Raw genomic sequence first — 17827 nt, forward strand, 5'->3', positions numbered from 1 at the left:
TTTTTTTTTTAAAAACCATAATGTTAGCCAACTATAATTTCTCCCTTATTCTGATTTCCTGTAGTACTGTTACTTAATGTGCACTCCATGGGCCACCTGCATCAGAATCACTGATGATTGCAGGTTCCTGGGCCACGTTCTACAGGCAGTAGAGCAGAGTTTACTAGTTGGCTATCCCAGCATCATTGTCCCTTTCCTCCTTAGTAACATGATCCTAAGTTACCTGCGATTAGCAATACCCCTATTAAAATACTACATTTCCTGGCCATGTGAAAAAGTTCTGACCAATCAAATAAAAGGAGATATGTTGTGTAGGAATTTCAGGAAGACACCTAAAAAGGGAAGGAGTATACATTTCCTTTTCCCCTTTCTCTTGCTGACAGCCTGGAAGTGGACACCATGGCTAGAGACCAGAAGTCTTTCTAGATTATGAGGTGTCTTTGTGGATGGAAGCCAGCCACCTAAGGTGGGGAAGCAGAAAGAAACAACTTTGGGTCCCTGTTGTGCCACCATATCAGGCTTGGACAGTCTGCCACCAGAGCAAATAAGCTGCTAGCTTATTCAAGCTGTTCAAGTTATTTTAGATTTTTCTCTTATATGCACATGACCTAATCCCACTTGCTAAATCTCCTGACTTAAAATCTCTGAAAGGATCTTGAAAATCTGCATTTTTGACAACTGCCTAGGATAATTCTTGGACACAATCTAATTTAGGAACACTTGTCATGGTGTACAAGATCTATAAATAATTTTATAATTATTTCTTGGAGACAGAGCTGAGACAGGGATTGTGTACATGATACCTCTGCATATATTCTCTAGGGTATAGCACCATAACAAATAGTAGGAAATATTCCATCAAAGCCTACAGAATGGATGAATTGGTAACAGAAGTCTTCTTCCCCCCCCAATTTTCTTCCTTTAGCTACCAGACAAAATGTTTCTTAATGGTGGACAGCCTTGAGAAACACCTCAAGATAATTTTTCTATTGCTTTGGAAGTTCTAAGTATATTCTGAACCATAACACGATGAGCAGCAGTTTGCAGTGACAGTATAGTTTCTCAGATGTGGTGGCTATTTCTGTCTCTGGAGTCCTTTCCAGAATTTGATACCAGAATAGCAGGTGGCCTACCCAGTCCTTCAATACTGCTGGCCTTGTGGGAAGTAAAACAAAATCTAGTCCTACACACAAAGCAATTAAATGCTCACCATATTGCTTTTATGATACCTTTTTTATATATCAATGTATATTTCTGTAGACAATATGCACACACATTACTTTATAAACAAATAAGCTTCCAATTTCCTAGGTATTACATGTTTTTCAACATTATGGCCATTACTAACTGTGATAATTACACCAATAAAAATGCCAGTTACTTGAATGAGAAGTTGTTTGTGGTGCTCATTATCAAGAATGATACACGTTGATTATCTGTGGGATTCTTACAATGCATTTTGGAAATAACCCGCTTGCATATTTCAGCACATTGGTTATCCAACATTTCCAATATGGAACTATCTTTTGTACCGCACAACATCTCCACCTAGTGATTCTTTAAGGATACTACAGCAACTCTTAGAAATTTTTACCTGTTTTAACTTTTCAGACGAATATATTAATTTGTAACACCATTGCAGCTAGCTCAACCTTAAACATGTTTGTATTGTTAAATTAACTTTAGCCTAAAGCTGTCTTTCTACTATTTTAAATTTGGCCTAAAGGTTTCTGCTTACATAGTGAACTGTAACCTAACTGGATGTGGAAACAGACTGTAACCTACTCCTGTAACAAGTAGCCAAGTCTCAGCCAATCACAGCGGCCATACTTCAACCACTCACAGGTGGCCAACTGTTCAAATTCTGTTCAAATAAGGCAAATTCGGAGCCGTAACCAATCCGGCTGTTTCAGTACCTCACTTCCGTTTTCTGTATGTCACTTTCCTTTCTCTGTACACAAATTCTCTCCAACCACGTGGCAGCAAGGGACTTGCTCTAAACCTATTCTGGTTCTTGGCTCAATTAAACTCTGTTAACTTGTCCAAAAGTTTTTCTTTTAACAGTATTTAGAATTAATTACTGGGAAATGAGAAGGCACGAACACGAAGAAAGTAGGAAATCTTTTCGCAGAGAAAAGAGCAGCAACAAATAGTATATAACAATTACTGCTCTTGCAGTTCGTGAGGCAGAGAACTGACGACCTGTCAAAAACAAACAGACAAAAAATCTAGGTTTTCTAGTGGCTTTATTTTGAATGCACACATCCTATGTAAAACAAGATTAGTATTCATTGATTGAAGGGCAGAGAGTTTAGGAAAGAGTATTTGTTGAGTTTCCAGTGTGCACCTAGAATTACGTCAACTGTTCTACTTGTTTCTGGACATATTGTGATACAGTATAGCATAGCGGTTATGTCTTCAGGTTTCAGAGACAAACTGCAGCCACTTACTTGCTGTATAACTTTGCTCTGTGTCTCAGTTTCCCCATCTGTAAAGTGGAGCTGTATCTTTGCCAAAGTTGCTGTGAGAATTAAACGAACTAATGTACAAAAATCCCTTACAATTGTTTCTGGCACATACAAGTTGCTCAATATTTGCTAATATTATTTATCATTTAATCCTCACAATCCCCATTTTAAATGTGGGCTCAGAGAAGTTAAGTAATTTGCACAAGGTATCACAACCACAAAAATCATAAAGTAAGGATTTAAACCCAGGTCTGTCTGGCTCCAAAATTCCTGCTAATTCCTCACTGTTGCAATAAGTTTAAAAAAAAACTATTTAATTTATTTAGTTTAACGAAGAAAATTTAAATTGGTAGACATTCATTAGTTCCTTGAACATACGGAGAAAACAAACCAACTGAAATCATAAGTTAATGTGGAAGAAATCACCTTGAAATAGAAAATAAGGGGACCTGTGTCACCCAGGTGATTATTCTGGGTGTCAAGTTCCTCGTTTGTTAAGGAAGTCACATGATCTAGGTTCTTTCCAGTTCTAATATTCTATTAGTCTATCTATGGCTAGATAATATTACACATAGATACAGAGTTGTCTCCTAAAGGCATTGTTTTCTTTGTCTACATTTAATCCCTAGTTGTCTCCAAGGGAAACAAAATTCAGTACGTGTACACAATGACAAAAAATTGTATTTTTGGCCAGGCGTGGCGGCTCATGCCTGTAATCCTAGCACTCTGGGAGGCCGAGGCGGGAGGATCGCTTGGGCTCAAGAGTTTGAGACCAGCCTCGGCAAGAGTGAGATCTCATCTCTAAAAAAAATAGGAAAAATTAGCCGGTCGTGGTGGTGGGCGCCTGTAGTCCCGGCAACTCATGAGGCTGCGGCAGTAGTATTGCTTGAGCCCAAGAGTTCGAGGTTGCTTAGCCCAGGCAACAGAATGAGACTGTCTCAAAAAAAAAAGAGAGAGAAGAGAATAAAATAAAATAAAATAAGTCGTATTCTTGAAAGTTGGTTTTACATAAGCATAGACCCAGGATCAGTAGTTTCACCACCACTAAACTTTTCCCCAAGCTGGTTACTGGTAGAGTCAGGCCCATTATTAGTCTCCTAATTCAACCCATTCCCTTAGGCATTAAACCATTTAACCTTTTTGTACTTCTATGTAAATCCGTCTTTTGGCTTTATAAGGCACTCCACCTCCAGACCTTATTTTAAAAGGTCCACAGTTAGGATATATGACTGCTTTGCGTCATTATAACTTTAAAACTCCGTAATACAAGAAAAAGAACCTTTACTATGCATTTATGTTTTTTCCGTAACAAATAAAAGAAGTTCAATTACAGTTCTTGTTTTTAAACGTCCTAACACAGAACGCAGCGCCTTCATTTAGTAGTACTCCAAGACCATCCACACCCTAAAAATCGCTCTACTTGCCTTAATTGGCTAAAGTACCTGTCATTCCAAACACTTTGCCACTCCACCCCCAGCCAACTTTGGTTTTAAACCTTGATCCCGCCCCCTCCCCATGGGCTCCTCCCCGGGGCTGATTACTGATTGGCCGAGGTACCACTCCTCGTGGAGCTGTCTTGGCTGCCGCGCGCGCGGTGCCCTCTGGGAGCCGAGCCCAGGCGCGAGGGCCAGCGCGAGCTCCTCCAGGTGGGCTCCCCTCCCCCCTGCGGCGACCCCCCTGCTCCGACTGACTGGTCCCCGAAACGGTGACGGCGGCGGTTTGTGGTCGTTGGTCGCAAGGATTTAGGACCAACATTTGAAGACCCAAAGGGGTGAGGATGGGTTGGGGGCAGAGGGGTCACTGCCAAACTGCCGCTAACGGCTGGAGACCCTGCCTCCTGGCCGCAAATAGCCCTGTCCGGCTGGCTGTTAGGCCAGATACGCAGGGGGACCCACGCCCCGCTGGAGGCGGTGTCTGCGGGGCTCAGCCCTCTGCGTGCCCCGGCTCCGTCTAACAGCGGGAGGGCGAGTGTCAGAGACGCAGCTTCCCAGCCCCGGGGAACATCTTTGCGGACAGCGCCCTCGCCATACCCCCCGGCCCCGCGTGGTCTCGGCCGCGCGGCCCCAGCTGCCCACCCCGTCGGGGGGCCGGCTTTTTCCGCCCCGCGGCGCCCTGCCCGCTCTCCGTCTTATTTCCGCCCCCCCCCCCGCCGCCTTTGGGCCGCTTCCCACCTGTTGCCTTCCATGTTCTTCCCCTGACACTCTCCCGCCGTCGGCTGCCGCAGGTAAAGGTCCCCCGCTGGCCTTCCGGCCCGCTAGCCGTTGTTGCGCCGGCGCATCCCCGCTAGAGGCTTTGGGACCACGCCTGGGGCGTCCCGACTGCCGGGCGAGATTGAGCAGGCTCAGGGTAGTGTGGTTGAGTTCTGGCTGGGTGAGATTTAGCAGTATCCTCGTCGTTTTTATTGAGTTCGAACCGGGGACGAGCCTCGAACTTTCCTCCGTCTTTGACTCCTCTCCTCTTTCTTCCCCACGCCCTGTCTTTTCTGTTGGGCTCGAACAGCGGACGGCTGCAGATGCGCAGGAGATAACTGACCCTCGCTCCCCCGCGGCACGAGGCAGGCTGCCATGGACGGTGATACACGCGGTAGTTCCATCTTTGTTTTCTGACGTCTGATAGTTTTCATTGCTATTTTTAAAATGTTTCTTTGGGGTACTGGAAAGACCACAGAACCTGGAGTCAGGAGCCCCGGGATTTAATTCTGGCGTTGATACTTAACTCTGAGATGCTTTGTGAAGCCTCTTGATTTATTTGGCCAACAGTTTCCTCCTATGTAAATTTTGTTTAGCTAATATTGAAGTTCTTTAAGCTTTACCGCTTTTTACAATACTGATACATTCTCTGTAACTTATATATTGTATGGTAATTTCTAATGTGGGCTAATATCAAAGAGGCAATATCAGTAGGAACTTTTAAATTCTTGTCTTCTCTTAAGATTCTGCCCCATTTTGTGTTTGAGAATGGCGTTATTACCAGGAAACAGGGTATGCTGCATGTATAAGTGGACTGACATACAAAGAACATATTCAGGGGTCGGTAGAATTTTACTTATTTGAATAATGGGAAGATATTTTTAAGAATCACCCCGATGTATGGTTGAGTTTGACAAACTTCCTTTTAGAGCCTTTCGGAATTAAATCTCCTTATGAGCTCTAATGATAGACTTGTTCCAGAGTACACAATTAACTCATTCTATTTTAAAATTTGTTTGGAACTGTGTGCCGTGTCAGACATAAAGATAACTATTACGGCTATAATTGCAGAATATTAACAATGCCTTATTTTCTGCTTTAGTTGCTAATTTTCACTTAAGAGGGTAGAGTATTGGACTTGAATATTATTGCCAAAAATTATAATACATATCAACACAAAATAAAAATGTATATTACTGGATATGAGGAAAGAATTATTAATAACAAGAACATACCCAAGGTATGAATTGAAATCAAGCCTCATATGTTTAATGATGTTATTTTTGTTGTTAGGAAACTTAAACATTTCAGTTTAAGGAGGGTTGGTGAATACAAATCAAATAATTGGTGTGAAAATTGTCTAGATTTACATATTAATGCTGGATATTGTTTCCCATTTTATTTTACCTGATGGTTGATGAGACAAGAAAATGAAGGAAGAAAATGTGATCTCTATGTTCAAATTGATAATGGATTCCAAAAACAATAGTTTATAGAAGATCTTATGTCAGGAATAGTAGCGCACTTAACTTGGACAACAATATGTGGATATCTTATTCTAAATTGAAGGAGCATATATGCTTTTACGTTCAGAGCAATATTTAAAAAATTTGTTAGTTGCACATTATTTTTCAAATACTTCAATTTTTAAGTCATTCTAAATTTAAACTTGCCCTCTAGAGCAATACTAGGTGTGTTGAAACACCCAGTACTAAAATGTTATACATTATATATTTAACTTCTAGCTAAATGTGCTCTCATTTTTAGTAAAAATAATTTAAAAAGAAATTGAACTGATCCATCTATACACTTTTATTTTGAAATAGTTTTAGATATCCACACACTTTTGATTAATTCTTCTCATTTTGCAACCATATTATTATAGTGCAGTCTGTCACTAAAATGAATTGCTGCTGAAAAACCTCCATCGACCTGGCAACCATGGTTTCATTGTACCATACTCAATAACAACTGAACTAACAAATCAGGAGTTTAATACCATGTAATTTAAGGAATGTCATAAAGATCTAATGTGCCTCTATAAAGGTATTTGATATCTTGAGTTATTTTTTATTATTTTTAAAACCCATAGTAAAATGACATAATGGTCACTTTCACAACTTTATATATTTTTATAATTTGGAAGATGAAGTTTCAATTAAAGTAATTTGAATACAGCTAAAACAAATTTCTTTTGATAAATGGTGTTCACATATTTTGCTAAAATTGTGTTTGTCATTTTTTCATTAATATATTTTCTATTTTTGAAAGGCAATACAAATTTGAAAATGTATGTTTTTGTTAATTATTAAGGTATTTAAAATTAAAAGATAGTTAGAACTTAAAGGCTTGATTCAAATTGTTACTTGAATATCTATCCTGTGATTGGCTATGCTGTCTTGGCCTTTTATTTCATAGCTTAGTGAGATTTTTGTATTTGTTTGTTTATTTTTTTTGAAACACCTAGAGAGGAATCTTTAAAAGTTCAAAGTTTAGGAAAAAAAATCTGTGAAAGCTAGACTTAAATATGGTACAACTTTTAATCTACCATTCTTTTTGCATAAACCCATGTATGTCATTCTCATGGTCAGGACCTGTCCTTGTCTTACTCTCTAGAATTCTTTTGGTCTTCTAGAAGGGTAAGGAAAAAAGTTTATAGATGTGATTTTTGGAATGTGATTCCACACCTGAAGGCGGCAGAGGACTAGTTGAGCCTGGAAGCCTTGGTGTGTCAGCTTAGAAGCCTTGGTGTGTCAGCTTTGTCATAATGTATAGGACTGCTGTGCTTCCTTGGACATTTAGTTAACTCTCAGATTGATTCTGGAATGTTTTAGAATGAGTATAGTGTATGCTTGTTTTAGGTTTCATTATAATTCTCTGACTAAGATTCTTGAATTTCGGCTCTTTTGGAATTATACTTTGGTTAAATTAATACGTTAAAATTAGGTATTTTTAAACTTTCTTAATTGCAAATTATACATGTGTATATGTTTTGGAGGTTTTAAGATAAGAACACATTCCTGGCTGGGTGAAGTGGCTTACTCTTGTAATCCTAGCACTCTGGGATGCTGAGGTGGGAGGATCAGTTGAGTTCAGAAGTTCGAGACCAGCCTGAGCAAGAGCGAGACCCCGTCTCTACTGAAAATAGAAAAAATTAGCTGGGCAACAAAAAATAGAAATAAAAAATTAGCCGGACCTCGTGGCGAGCGCCTGCAGTCCCAGCTACTCGGGAGGCTGAGGGAGGAGGACCACTTGAGCCCAGCAGTTTGAGGTTGCTATGAGCTAGGCTGACACCCTGACACTCTCAGGGTGACTGAGCGAGGCTCTGTCTCAAAAAAGAAAAAAAAGAACACATTCCTTTCTAAAGAGAGTAAGGGATTGGTGATTCTCTGGTGTGTCTTCTGTAATTTCAAGGTTTTTTTGTTTGTTTGTTTAAGACAGAATCTTGCTCTGTTGCACAGGCTACAGTGCAGTGGCACGATCATAGCTCACTGCAGCCTCAAACTCCTGGGCTCAAGTGATCCTCCTGCCTCAGCCTCCCGAGTAGCTAGGACTACAGGTGTGCACCCCTATGCCTGGCTAATTTTTTGTATTTTTTTTTTTTAGAGACAGGGTCTTGCTCAGGCTGGTCTTGAACTCCTGGCCTCCCAGAGTGCTAGGGTTATAGGTGTGAGCTGCTGTGCCTGGCCAAGTTTTTATAATATTTTGATTTCTTGAAATGTACAAAGTATAGCATATTGTTTCTAGCAATACACTAGAGAAAAGAGTCTTTTGTTTTGTTTTGTTTTGTTTTTGAGACAGAGTCTCGCTCTGGTCCCCGGGCTAGAGTGAGTGCCGTGGCATCAGCCTAGCTCACAACAACCTCAGACTCCCGGGCTCAAGTAATCCTTCTGCCTCAGCCTCCCAAATAGTTGGGACTACAGGCATGCGCCACCATGCCCAGCTAATTTTTTGTATATATTTTTAGTTGTCCAGCTAGTTTCTATTTTTTTTTTTTTTTTAGTAGAGATGGGGCCTCGCTCTTGCTCAGACTGGTCTCGAACTCCTGACCTCGAGCGATCCTCCCACCTCAGCATCCCAGAGTGCTAGGATTACCGGTGTGAGCCACCGCGCCTGGCCGAGAAAAAAGTCTTTAATGTGTGGACTGGCCTATTATTTTAACATAAGACCCAAGGTAAGTTCTTTAAAAATAAATCTTTAGGGACATGGATTAACCCCCAAAATATGTCTGTCAGGTAATTCTAGGGTGGGTTGGGTTGCAGAAATCAGCTATTTAGAGCTAGCTATGAATTATAGTAAAAGATAAAGTTGTTTATTCTACATTTTGGATAAAAGGGGAGCATATTTGTTGCCTTTATAGGCAATAAGTAGCATATGTAAGGTACCATATAAAACTAGTCTTGTTTTTTCTTTTTGCTGTAGCGTATCAAAGAAATGTAAATCTCACCTTCCTTATTCTCCACATTGTATCAATGTGCACCAATATGATGTCCTGTGGGATGCTGAGATCATCAAAGTCCCTCTAGACTAAATTGTGGAAGAGAGCCATAATTTCTGAGGCAACATGAGACTGCAGTGTTTGAGCCCCAGGTCTTTCCAATAACTAGTTTTGAGACTTTAAGGGAATCTCTATCTTATTTGCTCTTGGTTTTCTCACGTACATTATTAGAGGTGGCTTAAGGTCCCCTTGCAGTCCTAATGTGTTTTTTTTTTTTTTCAATACAAAATCTTCAGCGATGGTATAATAGCAAAACCTAGAGTAAATACAATCTTGAGTGGAGAAAGGGAGTTATATAGTTTAAAATGCTTTTAACTTTAAAGGAATGCTAACAGAAAAACATTGCATTTTTTAAAAGACAAAACGCTAAAAGTTACTTTATCTTATTAAGGTTCTGGTGATCAAAAATTAACTTATTTCTTTTATCTATTAATAATACTTTGTTTTAGTTATTGGATTTGATGACATATAAATCAGATTTGTCTTTGAAGTATGGTGCAAGGTATACAGCTAGCTGGCAATACAGACTTAAGACTTTTCCCTTGATAAGAATTCTTTCCTATTTTCTAATTCTGGCATTTAATAACAGTGTGAGGCCAGTAAATTAGAAGAATCTAAAAATGATATAAAAAGAAGTGAGATAATACCTGTCATGTTGAAATGAGCAAGAAAGGAGAAATTGAGGGAAAGCTGAATAGCATTTTACCTTTTCTGGAGATGCGTCTTTATAATGTAGCTTTATTTTTAGGTCATTAAATATGAAATGTCTGATTTCAAATCAAAAATTTAGTTTTTTATATCTCAGACAAGAAGCAGTATAATTAATCAAAATATGCACCTAAACTATCGACACAGTTTTGCCATTTTAACAGTAGCTTATGCCAGCAGTGAAGAAGCCTAGAGAGCGAGTGCCATGAAGTCGTGAAAAACGTTTTCCACAGCTTGTTGAGAATTGAGTATTTTTCCTTGCAAGAAGTGGTCCGAAGCCTGGAAGAAGTGGTAGTCAGTTGGTGCAAGGTCTGGTGAATATGGTGGATGACAGAGTGTTTCCAAGTTCAGCTTCTATAGTTTGAGCAGCATTGTTTTTTGTGGCATGTGGTCTTGTAAGAGGATTGGCCTATGTCTGTTGATCAATCTCAGCTGCTTTATTGCAAGCATCCTCATCATTTCATCCCATTGGTTGCAGTAGACATCCCTATAATGGATTGACCACATTTCATGAAGCTGTAGTAGATAATAACAGTGCTGTACCACCAAACAGACACCATTAGTTTTTTTGATGAATGTTTGGTTTTGGACTGTGTTTCGGCACTTCATCTTTATCCCACCATTGTGCTGAATGCTTGGGATTGTCAAAAAGAATCTATTTTCATCACATGTAACAGTATGCTATAGAAATGGTTTGCCTTTATGTTGTGACAGCAAAGAAGAACAAGCTTCAAGATGATTTCTCTTCTGATGCTTGTTTAATTCATGCGGTACCCATCTATCCAGCTTCTTTACCTTGCCCATTTGTTTCAAATGGTCCAATATTGTTGGAATAATGGTATCAAACCTTGCTGCTAATTCATGTGTAGATTGAGATGGATTCGCTTCCACTACAGCTTTCAGCTCATCATTATCCACCTTGGTCTCAAGTCACCTATATGGCTCATTTTCAAGATTAAAATCACCAGAACAGAACTTCTCAAACCATCAATGTACTGTGTGTTCATTAGCAACATCCTTCCCAAACACATCGTTAATCTTTTGAGCTGTCTGGGCTGCGTTGGTTCCAGGACAGAACTCATATTCAAATATAACACAAATTTTGGACTTACCCATGGTTTCACAAAAATGTCTCTAAAAAAATTTGAAAGCTAATCATAAGCCAAAATATGTGTTTGAAAGAATGAGGCTGTACCTTCACAGAAAAAAAAAACAAGTGTCAAAGTGAAATATATCAGAGATAGCAACTGTCAAACTTAGTACTTAAAGAAATCGGACATTCCATGCTTAATAACCTAATATTTAAAAAATAATTTCTTCAGAATATCACATAGCACCTGTTCTTCAAATGTAAATACATTTTAAAATGAATTCCCAGGGCCCCACTTGTATTGATGGGTGGATAGTCATTGTCATTACAAGAATGACAGAATGTTGGCTGTTTTAGGCAATGCAGAATCCTATTAATACTCAGTGATCAGATGAGGTCAGTTTTTAGGTGTTTTCTGGTTATATTTGGACAGATAGCTCTTAATTAAGTTTGCAAATATGAAAAGAAAAGTTCTATCTTGGAAATAAATTAGACTATTTCATGGATTGGATGCAAGTGGGTAAAAGATAAGACGTGAGGTACAAAGGACTGGCAGGTTGAATCTAATAAGATGAAATTCAATTGATTCTAAAATCTAGTTATGCTATATAGGCCAGGGCAGATTTGGAGTTTTTGGTGACCTTATACTTAATTTGAACTAACAATATAATGCAGCTGTGTAGAACACTAATATGGTCTTTGTCTGTACTGGTAGACTTTTCAATTTTGGCCACTACACTTCTAAAGAAAAAAGAGACAGAATAGTGAGAGAAGATGGAACTATATCATATAAGAAACAGTTAAAGTAGCGTTTTCCAGACAGTTCTATAGAAAGTTATAGGTATGCCAAGGAAAATTACGGTAACGTGCTGAAATAGGTTTGGGGAACACTTGAGTATAAGCTGGGAAGTGTGTGTGTGTGTGTGTGTGTTTGAGACAGGGTATTGGGGTCTTGCTATGTCTCCCAGGCTAGAGTGCAGTGGCATCATCATAGCTTACTGCCTCAAACTCCTGGGCTCAAGTGATCCTCCTGCCTCAGCCTCCCTAGTAGCTGGGACTACAGGTGCACACCACCATGCCTGGCTAATTTTTCTATTTTTTTATAGAGATGGCTCTTGCTCAGAGCTGCTCTGGATCTCCTGGCCTCAAGTGATCGTCCTGCCTTGGCCTTCCAAAGTGCTAGGATTACAGGCGTGAGTCACTGCATTCAGCCAGAAAATTTTTTAACTGAAACTTTTCCTGCCCTTAAATATGCTGATGTTCTTTATAGTACTTTTAAGGGAGAGGTATAGTGATTTTTCAGACATATGTAGACATGGAACACATTTTTGAGATTTGTTAATAGCTCTTTGAATAATGTTCTAAGGCATGCCAGTTTAAGAAATGTTGAGTTAAAGGAACTGGTAACATTTAACCTGGAGAAGAGGAGAATCATCTTTTGAATCATCTTTCAAATGTAATTATATGAAAGAACCAGGTTCAGATTGGCCAGAAGGATAAAATCAGGATCGACATGTGAAAGTTACTGGGAAAGAGATTGTGATGTATTATAAGAAAGAACTTAAAGATTTATCTAAAGATAAGTTGCTCTAGAGGATAGTGAGTTCTTTGTAATTAAGAATAAGATGGATGCTGTTTTTCAGCAATGTTATAAATATCAAGTGAGTGGTTGAATTAGATGATTTTAAGGTCTTATAAATCTGAAATTATTTTTATTAGGGGTTTTCCAAAAAGTTTTTGTTGATAGACTTTCCACTCTAACTTTTGGTTTGTTTTTTAATCATGGTATAGTTTTTCAAAAGAATCATGAATAATTGATTCTGTGTTATAATATTTAAAAAAAAACTGTAGTGAAAGAAATCTGTATTCAGGGATTGATGTTGTTATTTATAAGTTACATGACCTCGGGTAAATCATATCATTTCTCAGAGATCTCAGTTTCTTAAATATATAAAATGAGGATAATATAAAGTAGAGGTTAGAAGCCCAACCTTTGGGCAGACAGATCTCTGGTTTGACTGTCTATATCTACCTTATCAATTTATTAACACAGTGATTTTATCTCAGTTTCAGTTTGTTTATTTTTAAAATGGAAAAGAATGATACTTATAGGATTATTATTCAAACCAAAAGTTAAAAGACTAAATGAGATAATGTATATAAAGTGCCTGTCATTGTGTGTGGTATTTAATATACCAAATAAGTAAATGCAGAAATAAACATAAAATGGAATTTCACAAATTAGAAAAGTAAAGGTCAGAGTTGTAATGTAATTTATCAAAGGTCTCTGACCAAGAACTAGAATTCAGGTCTTCTCTCACCCAATTCTCTTACTTTTAGTTAAATCATGATGTCCCTGTCTCCCTATCTCATTCATTGAACATTCATCATATGTTGGAGAGTTTACATGGTGCTAGGGATTCAGAAATAAAAGACTAGACTCTTCTCAGTGTTTGATGTTGGGGAGGGAGGTGGAGAGGATTGGCCATCATAGCACTCTGAGATGGGTTCCATGATATTAGTACATACAAAGGAATGCCTAATTTAGAATTGTGAGGGAGAGTCAAGGAGGGTTTTCCTGGAGATGATTAGGAGTGGAAAAGGCCAAGAAACTAGTGAAGGACTATGGGGACAATTTATGTAAAGTCTGGTATATGAGAAAATGGCATATTTGAGAATTTTCAAATAGGTAAGTATTGTTGTTGGTATATAATAAGAAATGAAGTTGGAGGGCCATATCATGAAATGACCCTTAGGGCTTTCAAAAGATTTTAAGGACAGTGGGAAACCCTGAAAGAATTTTTTATTTTTAATGCAGGTAGCACATGCCCTTGATATTCAGAGAAAAGTGAGAAGTGAAGATTCTTTGACTCATCATTCCTACTCATCAGTGATAACTGCTATTAAAGTTCCTTATAAATTGTTCCAAAATTTTTATATGCTTCTACAAACATCTATGAATGTGTACATATATATCAAAAACAATATGTACACAGTTGGTATGATAGTAAATGTATTGTTCTCCAGCTCACTCTTTATCTTGATTGCTTGAATGTTTTTTCCATATCAGTACACGAGTCTATGACATTCTTTAATAGCTGCATAATATTCCATTGTATAGTTATGCCATAATTTTTGATTCAGGCCTCTATTGGTGGACAATGAGATATTTTTGTGATTGTTGCTTTTCATATATATTTCAGCAAACATGCAACTTTATAGGTTAAATTATTAGTAATTGAATTGTGAGGTATAATGTGCATTTTAGATTTTGATAACTTGTCAAATTTCCCTCTAAAAAGATAATTCTAGTAATGCATACCTGGCAACACTGTAGGAGGTCTTTAGTTTTTCCTGAGTTTTGTGTTGGTCTCTTCATCTAACAAATAATTATTGAGTGCCTACCATGTGTCAAGCACTGTGGCGGGTACCGGGGAAAGTATTCAAGTCAGAAGTTGTCTCATGCAACCCAGATTTTGAACCATAGGAAGTCTACAGGTGTCTTGTGGTCAGTTGCATTTTTATAATATAATTGAATTAATTTTTAGTTTTTAAATATTGGGAAATTTTACATAAAAATCTCTAGATTCCTTGAAAAATTGGAAAATTTGGCATATTAGGACAAGGTAGATTTCTTTATGGTATTAGTTTGCTAGACTTGAGTAGCCATTGCCTTTTTCAGGTGGTGCATTGGGCTTTCTATTAATGGAAAAGCACAGTTTATACCACTTCTGATGGTCTTGTACTTGACCTCAACTCTGAACATTTCTTGTCAGGGTCTTGAAGGCATTTGAGTTGGTTTAGTAGATATTCAAATTTAACACGTCCAAAACTGAACTCTGATCCTACCCCGAAAACCTGTTCCACTCAGCCTTCCTCTTCTGTCTTGTCATTGCTCAGGCCAAAGCTTTTGTATCATCCTTCACTTCTCTGTTTAGTTCATAATCCATATCCAATATGTCAGAAAATTCTGTTGGATATACCTTCAACATATATCTCAAGTCAGACTACTTATCCATTCCACCTCAACTTCTCTGGTCCATGCCACCGTCATCTGTCAACATGGATTCTCATAGTAGTCTTCTAGTTGGTCCCCCTGCTTCCATCTTTGCCCTACTGACCTCTCAACACAATAGCCAGACAGTCCTTTTAAAGTGAAGGATCATATTACTCCTGTGCTCAGAATCTATAATAGCTCCTTATTTAACAGAGAATAAAAACTAAAGTCCTTAAGTTACCTAATGTACAAGGTGTACCTTGCACATGCCAAGTACTCTTCAATTGTAAGGCTTTTGTCTTGGTTTTTCCATTTTTGTGTGTGGTTCTTCTCAGATAGCTGCATGGACAGGCTCCTTAATTCTTTGTTCAAAGGTTACCTTTTCATTGAGGCCTACACTGGCTATCCTGTTTAAAATTACACCCTGTCTTCTCCTGCCAAAGCTGCTACTATCCCAAGTGCCCTATACCTGTCCCTTTTTTCCCCTATAGTACTCTTACCTTATTGCATATTATATTAATATTGTTTGCTTATTATTACTCTTAAACTTACCGTATATCTTATTGTTTACTTATTTTTTTATCACCAATTATTTTTTTCTCCACTAGAGTATAAACTGTGCGGAGGAATTTTAGTATTTTATTTACTAATGCATCCCAGACATGAAGAATAGTGTCTGGGACACAGTTGGTGCTTACTAAGTATTGAACAAATGAATGAATTTCAGTTTGCAGTCCCTGCTCAGCAGTTTGTATTTTTCTTAGTGTTTCATTAGATATTAAATACATTTCTAGTGCTTATGTGTAAAGGACTGCGTTAAGCCCTTTATTCTGATCCTCTGGATCCTTGTACCTTGTGAGGTAGAAACTGTTATTATCCACTTGTAGACAAGTAAATGGAGTCATTGAAGGGTTAAATAATTTGCCCAAGGTCCCAGCTTAGTAAAGGGAAGAACTGGGATTCAGATTTAGCCAATCTGGTACATGAGTCTGCTCTAAACTATGACACTGTGCTACTCTTTTTATTTTAAGGAAATTACCCCATTATCCGATGAGCTACAGATTATTTTTCTCTGTTTATAATTTTTGACTTAGTTTTTAGCCTTCAAAAGTACTTTTTGTATAGTAAAAACATTTTCCTTTGAGATTTTTTAATTTAATTATTGGAAGGGCCTTCCAGATTTCAAGATTAAAAAAACATTTTACTCATTGTTTCCCTTAGATTTGATTTAAAATAGAATTTTAAGATGATATGAAATATATATATTTTTATATCACTTTGACAGCATTTTGGAGATTTTGTTTGTGGAGAACAAGACTAAAAGTTGGAATGACGTTTAGGAACCTAGCACTAATTCAAGTAAGAATTTTCTGAGAACAGGCTCTAGGATGGACAGGAAAAGACTGATTTCAAGAAATACTGAGGTATAATCTTCAGGTCTTTGCGACCGATTAGCTGTGAGTCAAAAGGTGGACTCTGGGATAACTCCCAGGTTTCTGATTGTGATAGTTTGAAGGAGAGAGGGATATGTTTGTTGTGGTGCCATTTGTTGAATGGATGAATTGAATGAGAAGTTAGAACAGGAAGGAACAGGTTTGGAAGATAAAATGGCATTTAGTTTTTGATATATTGAGTTTGAGATGCCTCACGAACATCTCATTTTCAACACTTATGTTCATTAGGCACTTTGATAAATGAGTCTTAGGAAAGAAAACTGGACTAGGGTTATTAAGTTTAAGGAAGTGAGGTAGAAGGCAGGTAGAAACTCTATGGGTGCATCAGCTATTTTCCTGCCTTTTTTCCCACCCCAGAACTTACTCCATTGGATGCAATATAATAATAGCGTGGAAGCAGTTTTAAAAACTGTAAAAAGATTGCATGTGTGTGGTATATGATGGATGTATTTGTATCTGTATTCATCATCACTTAGAAAAATTCAGATATTTTAAAACTAGGAAGGATTTATGAGGCCACCTAATTTAGCAGTATCAATTTATAATTTGTGAATATTCCATTTGCATGTAAAAGTCAACTTGTAGTGGGGAGGTGGGTCTTCCTTGTTCTTTACGGAACTTTCAGGTGAAATTATAGCAGAAGGTATGCCAAAATAATTTTCTTGGCAGGAAGGGATGTTTGATATCAAGCAGACCTGTGCTTGAATTCTATGTGACTTTCCGGCTCTGTGATCTTGGGTGTTATGGTTTCTCTGTTTAAGCCTCAGTTTCTTCATCTGTTAAATGGAAATAATAATTTTCCTTTAGCAAGATTGATACTCCCAGTAGTTTAGAGGTTAGAGATAATGTGTAGAAATGTCCTGGCATTTATAATAGACCTAGTAAGTAAACTGAACTTATTATGATTGTTTTTCTCAGCCTGTTTCTATCTGGTGTCACAGTTTTGTTTTGAAGCTGTATACCTGGATTGTAAGCTATAGTTATTTGTAGATATTTAATGATTTGAAAGGTTCCAATATATGCATAAAAATTAGTATTTGTGGATAATTTTTTTTATTGTTTAAGGCCAAAAAATGAACCCTGGAGGGTTTTTTTAAATACCAATTAACTGATTTATTATTTGTAAAAACTCTATAAGATAGGCATTATTTACATTATTATCTGCATATTACAGATGAGGACATTGAGGTACAGAAGAGCTAAGTAATTTACTCAAAATTATAGCCTAGAAAGGATTTGAATTCAGGCAGTCTGGCTCTAGAGCCACTGTGCTTATGTTAAACTAAATATTAGTGAGGATAACTTGCTTTTTTTTTTTGGTGACATCTCTCCACTGCCACCTTCAGGGCAGAATCCATTGTACAGACACAGGTATCCATCCCTAGGAATGTATGTACCACATCACACCCACACCTTCACCTTT

The 17827-nt window shown here is 37.8% G+C and overlaps 1 protein-coding gene across 2 annotated transcripts in view; it reads left to right on the forward strand.

The window, feature by feature from the left end:
• The first annotated feature begins 4071 nt into the window (after positions 1–4071).
• The window catches only part of RBM46 (RNA binding motif protein 46), a 48260-nt gene continuing 34504 nt past the window's right edge, over positions 4072–17827 (forward strand). Inside the window, exon 1 of one of the 2 annotated variants that reach the window (XM_045550676.1) lies at positions 4072–4239. The gene's annotated coding sequence lies outside the window, so the exon portion shown is untranslated. Of the gene's footprint in view, positions 4240–4368; positions 4515–17827 lie in introns of those variants that run through there. The other variant, XM_045550678.1, reaches the window with a different exon arrangement.

Source organism: Lemur catta, chromosome 5, assembly GCF_020740605.2.
Source record: "Lemur catta isolate mLemCat1 chromosome 5, mLemCat1.pri, whole genome shotgun sequence".
NCBI lineage: Eukaryota > Metazoa > Chordata > Mammalia > Primates > Lemuridae > Lemur > Lemur catta.